This window comes from Perognathus longimembris, chromosome 2 (genome assembly GCF_023159225.1).
Source record: "Perognathus longimembris pacificus isolate PPM17 chromosome 2, ASM2315922v1, whole genome shotgun sequence".
NCBI classification, from domain to species: domain Eukaryota; kingdom Metazoa; phylum Chordata; class Mammalia; order Rodentia; family Heteromyidae; genus Perognathus; species Perognathus longimembris.
In genome coordinates this window covers 154,888,983-154,896,190 of record NC_063162.1, presented here as the reverse complement: position 1 = coordinate 154,896,190, position 7,208 = coordinate 154,888,983, and positions in this window count along the sequence as shown.

Here is a 7,208-nt window from a genome sequence, read left to right as displayed (position 1 = left end):
GTCATCGGAGTGGCCTGACACACATTCTGAACCACACGGGTTCGTAATAATGAATACTAACATGTGCCTCAAACATAAAATAACTGAAGAAAACAAGAGAAGAGAAGGAGGGGAGGGGAGGGGAGGAAGCAGAGGATGCAGAGGCGGAGGGGGCAGGTTAAAGGCAGAAAGGAGAAAGTAAAGTTTTCAAATGAAAACGGGAATGAAATCCCATTCTATTTGGTTCTACGGGTCTCTTGCTACTAAAACAGAACTAAATAAGTGCCTTTTCAGAAACTTGTACATCATAAATTAAGCAAGGAAGGGTGGCAAATTCAGTTAAGCTCCACAGTTAGCAAGCTGAGGCAAGAAGATTGAAAGTTCAAAACCGGCCTGGTATAGTGTATAAATACAATGTCTGGAGGAAAGAGAAAAGATAGAAAAGAGAAAGATGGGAGGGTGAGAGGAGGAATAAGAGGAGAAGGATGAATAGAGGAGAAGGGGGAGTAGGAGGGAGAGAAGAGAAAGGCAGTCTTCAATTGACAAGGGGAATGATGTGATGTATTGTGATGTGACAACATATGATGGTGTGATGTGACTATGTGCCATGATGTGTTCTTGTGATGTGATTTGAGGATGTCATGTGATACTGTGATGTGAAGATGTTAATTGACATGTGATAGAGTCCTGTAACTTGGTGACTTGACGTGATTTGACATGACGTGATCTGGTGATATGAAGTGGTGTATCTTGTGATGGTGTGACCTGATATTATAATGTGATGAGATGATATGGTATGATATAGTCTATTGTGAGTATATGACGTGATGTGATGTGATATGATGTGTTCTGTTTCTCTAAAGCATAACTACACATTGTAATGCACACCCTGAGTCTACTTAACAACACACAACCTTAACCCTATCCTTAACATCCACAACCCTACACCTAAACCTTCTAATCTCAATCATACCAACCCTGAAAACAGTAGCACTAAGACCTGAAACCCCTACCTCCAACCCTAGACACCTAACAACCCAATTACTTAAATTTAAGCCAAACCCCAACCCACTCTGTGACATACCACACAGTGTTCTGCATCCTTGGAGGTACATAGCCTTATTTTCTCAAACATGCTTAAGGTATTTCCAAGTTCACACACAGAGATACACAGCACTCAAACCCCCACCCATACACTCACGTGTGTACAGAGCAGGTGCATGAACACAGTGAAAGCACAGCTGACCATTTTTTCAAGTGTCCATTGTCACCCATAGTTAGGCGCAGCAGGAGCATACCATAAGACATGGTACGTCAAGGACTCTAATCAACAACCCCCACAAGTCCAAAATTGCTGATAGCCATCGGATTGGCCTGACACACATTATGAACCACATGGACTTGGAATCATGAATGCAAACATATACCACAAGCATAAAACGTCTGGAGAAAGAAAGAAGAGAAGGAGCGGAGGGGAGGAAGAGGATGAGGGGTGAGAGGCGGGGAGGAGAAAATACACTTTCCAAATGAAAAGAGGAATGAAATCTCATTCTATTTTATTCTATAGGTAAGTCTCTTACTACTGAAACAGAACTAAAAAAGTGCCTTTTCAAGAACTTTTGAATCACAAATTAAGCAAGGTAGGGTGGCAAATTCAGGTAAGCTCCACAGTTGGTAGACAGAGGCAGGAAGATTGAGAGTACAGAACCCACCTGGGTCTAATGTAGAAATACAATGTCTAGAGGAAAAAGAAAAGAAAGAGAAAAGATAGAAAAGAGAAAGATGACACAATAGGAGGAAGAGGAGGAATGGAAGAGGAGAGTGGAGGAGGGCGAGGAGGGGGAGGAGGAGGGAGAGGAGATGGGGAGAAGAAGGGAGGGGAAAGGGAGAGCAGGGGAGGGGAGGAGGGAGCAGAGAGGACAGAGGCAGCTTTCAAGTGACAAGGGGAATTATGTGATGTATTGTGATTGATGACATGATGTGACCTGTGGGATGGTGTGATATTATGTGACTAGATATGATGGTGTGATGGGACGATGTGACGTGATATATTGAGACGTGTTGTGATGTGACATGATTTGAGGATGCGATAGTGTGATGTGAAGATGTGACTTAATATGAAGATGTGATGTGATGTCATATGATGTGAGGGAGTCCTGTGGCTTGTTGACATGATGTGATGTGACGTGATATGATGATGTGTGGGGATGATGTGGAACAATATGTTGTAATGTGAGGATGTGATATATTGTGATATGAAAAAGAATTATGAGAAATGATGTGTTGAAGTGATGGAGGATGTGAAATGATGTGATGATTTGACATGATATGAGGATGGAATCTAATATTCTGCATCATGAATAAAAATTGTAATTCACACCCTGAGTATCCTAAACAACACCCAACCTTAACCCTTTCCTTAATATCGACAATCCTACACCTGAACCCTAATCTCAATCATACTAAACCTGAAAACAGTACTCCTAAGAACACCCCAGACACCTAACAACCCAATTCCTTAAACTAAAGCCCAATCCACTCCATTGCTTATTAGTGTTCTGCATCCTGGAGAGAGGTGGCCTTGTTTTGTCAAACATGCTTAAGGGGTGTCCAAGTTTACACACAGACACACAGCACTCAATCCCCCACCCATACCCTCAAACCTGTGTGCAGAGCAGGTGCATGAACACAGTGAAAACAAAGATGACCGTTTATTCAACTCTCCATTATCACCCAAACTTAGGCGCAGCAAGAACACACCATCAGATATTGTAGATCAAGGAATCTGATCAAACAACCTCACAACAACTGAAGGCCATCGGAGTGGCTTGACAAACACTCTAAACCATGAATGGTAACATATAACTCAAACATAAAATGTCTGCAGAAAACAAGACAAAAGAAGGAGGGGAGGGGAGGAGAAGAAGTGGAAGAGGTGGGGGTGAAGGGGGCGGGGGCAGATGAGGGGGTAACAGTGGCAGAGAGGAGAGAAGAAAATAAAGTTTTCAAATAAAATGGGAAATGAAATCACATTCTATTTCAATCTTCTGGTTAAGGCTTGGTACTAAAACAGGACTAAAAAAGCACCTTTTCAGTACCTTTTAGATAATAAAATTGAGCCAGGCAAGGTGGCAAATTCAGATAAGCCCCAGTGTTGGTAGGCTGAGACAGGAAGATTGAGGGGCCTGGTATAATGTAGAAATACAATGTCTAGAGGAAAGAGAAAAGACAGAAAGGAGGAGGATGGGAAGGGAGGGGGAGAAGGGGGAGGAGAGGGGTAGAGGAAGGGAGGGGAATGGGAGAGCAGGGGAGGTAGGGAAGGAGCTGATAGGAGAGAGGCAGTTTTCAAGTGAAAAAGGGAATGTGAAGTTATGATGTCACGTGATGTAAGGATGTGTTGTGAAGATGTGACTTGTTATGATGTGATGTGATGTCATGATGATGTGATGGAGTCCTGTGACTTGGTGATAACACTTGATGATGTGACGTGATCTGGTTATGTGAAGTGATGGTGTGATGTGATAATGTGTTGTGATTATGTGACATGTGTAATTATGTGATAATGTGTTGTGAGGCGATGCGTTGTGTGGTTATGTGATTTAATCTAATTTTCTGAAGCATAGCCAAAAATTGTAATTCCACAAAGTATCCTTAATAACACCCAACCCTATCCTTAACATCGACAACCCCATACCTGAACCTTAATCTCAATCGTAACAACCCAGAAAACCCCAACCCACTCCATGACTTACTAGACAGTGTTCTGTATCCCTGGAGGTAGGTGGCCTTCTTCTCTCAAGCATGCTTAAGGAGTGTCCAAGTTTACACACAAAGATACAAAGCACTTGATTCCCCCACCCATACCCTAACATGTGTGGGCATAGCAGGTACATGAACACAGTGAAAGCACAGCTAACCATTTAGTGAAATCTCCATTGTCAGCCAAAGTTAGGTACAGCGGGAGCACAAACATAGTAAGTCAAGCACTCTGATCAAGCAACCCCATAACAGCTGAAGGCCATCGAAGTGGCCTGACAAACATTGTGAACCATACAGGTTTCGAATCATGAATACTAACAAGTAACTCAATCATAAGATGTCTGGACAAAACAGAGAAGAGGGGCTGTGGATATGGCCTAGTGGCAAGAGCGCTTGCTTTGTATAAATGAGGCCATGGGTTCAATTCCCCAGCATCACATACATAGAAAATGGCAAGAAGTGGCGCTGTGGCTCAAGTGCAGAGTGCTAGCCTTGAGCAAAAAGAAGCCAGGGACAGTGCTCAGACCCTGAGTCCAAGCCCCAGGACTGGCCAAAAAAAAAAAAACAGAGGAGAGGAGAGGAGAGGGGGAGGGGAGGATAGGATAAAAGGACAGAAGAAGAGATGGAGAAGAGAGAATAAAGTTTTCAAATGAAAAGGGGAATTAAATCACATACTATTTTATTCTATAGGTCTCTTGCTCCTAAAACAGGACTAAAGAAGTGCCTTTTCAAGAACTAAATTTTAGGTCATAAAATTAAACCACGTAGGGTAGCACATTCAGGTGAGGTTGGCGTGATGTGATGATGTGGCGTGATCTGAGGATGTGACGTGATAAGAGGATGTTATGCGGTCAGTTGATGGGATGATGTGATCTTTCTGGATCATAACCAAAAACTTAATTGTAATTCACACCTGAGTATCCTTAACACCAAACCTTAACCCTATCCTGAATATAGACAATCCTACACCGGAACACTAATCTCAATCACACAAACCCTGAAAACAGTAGTCCTAAGAACTCCAACCGTTACCTCTAACCCCAGACACTAACAACCCAAGTACTTAAACTAAAGCCCAACCCACTCCACTGCTTAACAGTGTTCTGCATCCTTAGAGGTAGGTGGCCTTATTTTCTCAAACATGCTTAGGGGATTTCCAAGTTTACACACAGATACATAGCACTCGATGCCCCACCCATACCCTAACATGTGTATGCAGACCAGGTGCATGAACACAGTGAAAGCACAGCTGACCATTTTCTCAAGTCTCCATTGTGACCCAAAGTTAGGCGCAGCAGGAACAAACCATCAGGCATTATATGTCACGGACTCTGAGCAACAACCCACACAACTCCACAACTGCTGATAGCCATCGGATTGGCCTGACACACATTATTAACCACACGGACTTGGAATCATGAATGCAAACATGAACCACAAGCATAAAACGTATGGAGAAAAGAGAGAAGAGAAGGAGCGGTGGGGAGGAAGAGGAAAAGGAGTTGGAGGCGGAGAGGAGAAAATACAGTTTACAGAGGAAAATGGGAATGAAATCACATTTTATTTTATTCTATATGTAAGACTCTTGCTACTGAAACAGAACTAAAAAAGTGCCTTTTCAAGAACTTTTAAATCATAAATTGAGCCAGGTAGGGTGGAAAATTCAGGTAAGCTCCACAGTTGGTAGGCAGAGGCAGGAAGATTGATAATTCAGACCCCTCCCCCATGGTCTAATGTAGAAATGCATCGTATGGAGGAAAAACAAAATAAAGAGAGAAGATAGAAAAGAAAAGGGAGAGAAGGAAGAGGAGGAATGGAAAAGGGGGAAGAGGGGAGGAGGGGGGAAGAGAGAGAGGAGACGGGGAGAGGAAGGGAGCGGAATGGGAGAGCAGGGGAGGGGAAGAGGGAGCAGAGAGGACAGAGGCAGTTTTCAAGTGACAAGGGGAATGGTGTGATGTATTATGATGATGGAGGATATGATGTGACCTGAAGTGATGGTGTGATGTGAGGTGACAAGATATGATGGTGTATTATGAAGATGTGATGTATTGTATTGTGACGTGATGTGCTGTGACATGATTTGAGGATGTGATGTGATAGTGTGATGTTAAGATGTGACTTTATATGATGATGTTAAGTGATGTCATATGATGTGAGGGAGTCCTGTGGCTTGGTGATGTGATGTGAGGATGTGACGTGATCTGATGAAATGAAGTGATGGTGTGACATGATGTGCTGTGACATGAAATGATGATGTGATGAGATGATGTGATATATGATGTTATGTGAGGATGTGACCTGTTGTGATATGACAAGGTATGAGAAATGATGTGTTGATGTGATGATTGCAGGTTGTGAAATGATGTAATGATGTGACGTGACGTATGTAATCTAATTTACTGCAACATGAATAAAAATTGTAACTCACGAGTATCCTTAACAACACCCAACCTTAACACTATCCTTAACATCGACAGCCCTACACCTGAACCCTAATCTCAATCATACCAATCCTGAAAAGAGTAACCGTAAGACCTGAAACCCCTACCTCTAACCACAGACACCTAACAACCCAATTCCTTACAAAAAAGCCCAACCCCAACCCACTCCGTGACTTAACAGTGTTCTACATTCTTGCAGGTAGGTGGCCTTCTTTTGTCAAGCATGCTTAAGGTGTGCCCAAATTTACACAGAGATACACAACACTCAATCCCCCACCCATAGCCTCACGTTTGTAGGTATAGCAGGTGCATGACCACAGTAAAAGCACAACTGACAATTTACTCAGGTCTCCATTGTCACCAAAAGTTGTGTGCAGCGGGAGCACAACATCAAACATAGTAGGTCAAGCACTCTGATCAAGCAACCCCATAACTGCTGAAGACCATTGGAGTGGCATGACACACATTCTAAAATGGGTTTGGAGTATGGGTTTGCAATCATTCAAACAAGTACCGCAGACATACAATGTCTGGAGAAAACAGAAGAGAGAAAACAGAGAAGAGAAGGAGAGAAGAGACTGAGAGGAGGGGAGAGGAAAGCACAAAAGGAAAGAAGAAGAGAAGGAGAAAGAGAGAGAATACAGTTTTCAAATGAAAAGAGGAATTAAATCCAATTCTGTTCTATTATACAGGTAAGTCTGTAGCTACTAAAACAGAACTAAAAAAGTGCCTTTTCAAGAACTTTTAGATCATAAAATTGAGGCAGGTAGGGTGGCACATTCAGATAAGGTTGGCGTGATGTGATGTGATAATGTGACATGATGTGATGACTGGATGTAATGATGTGATGTTTTTCTGCAGCATAACAAAAAACTTAATTGTAATTCACACCCTGAGTATCCTAAACACCCAACTTAACCCTATCCTTAACATCGACAACCATACACCAAAACCCTAATCTCAATCATAACCCTGAAAACAGTAGCTCTAAGAACTCTTAACCCCAGACACCTAAAAAACCAATACCTT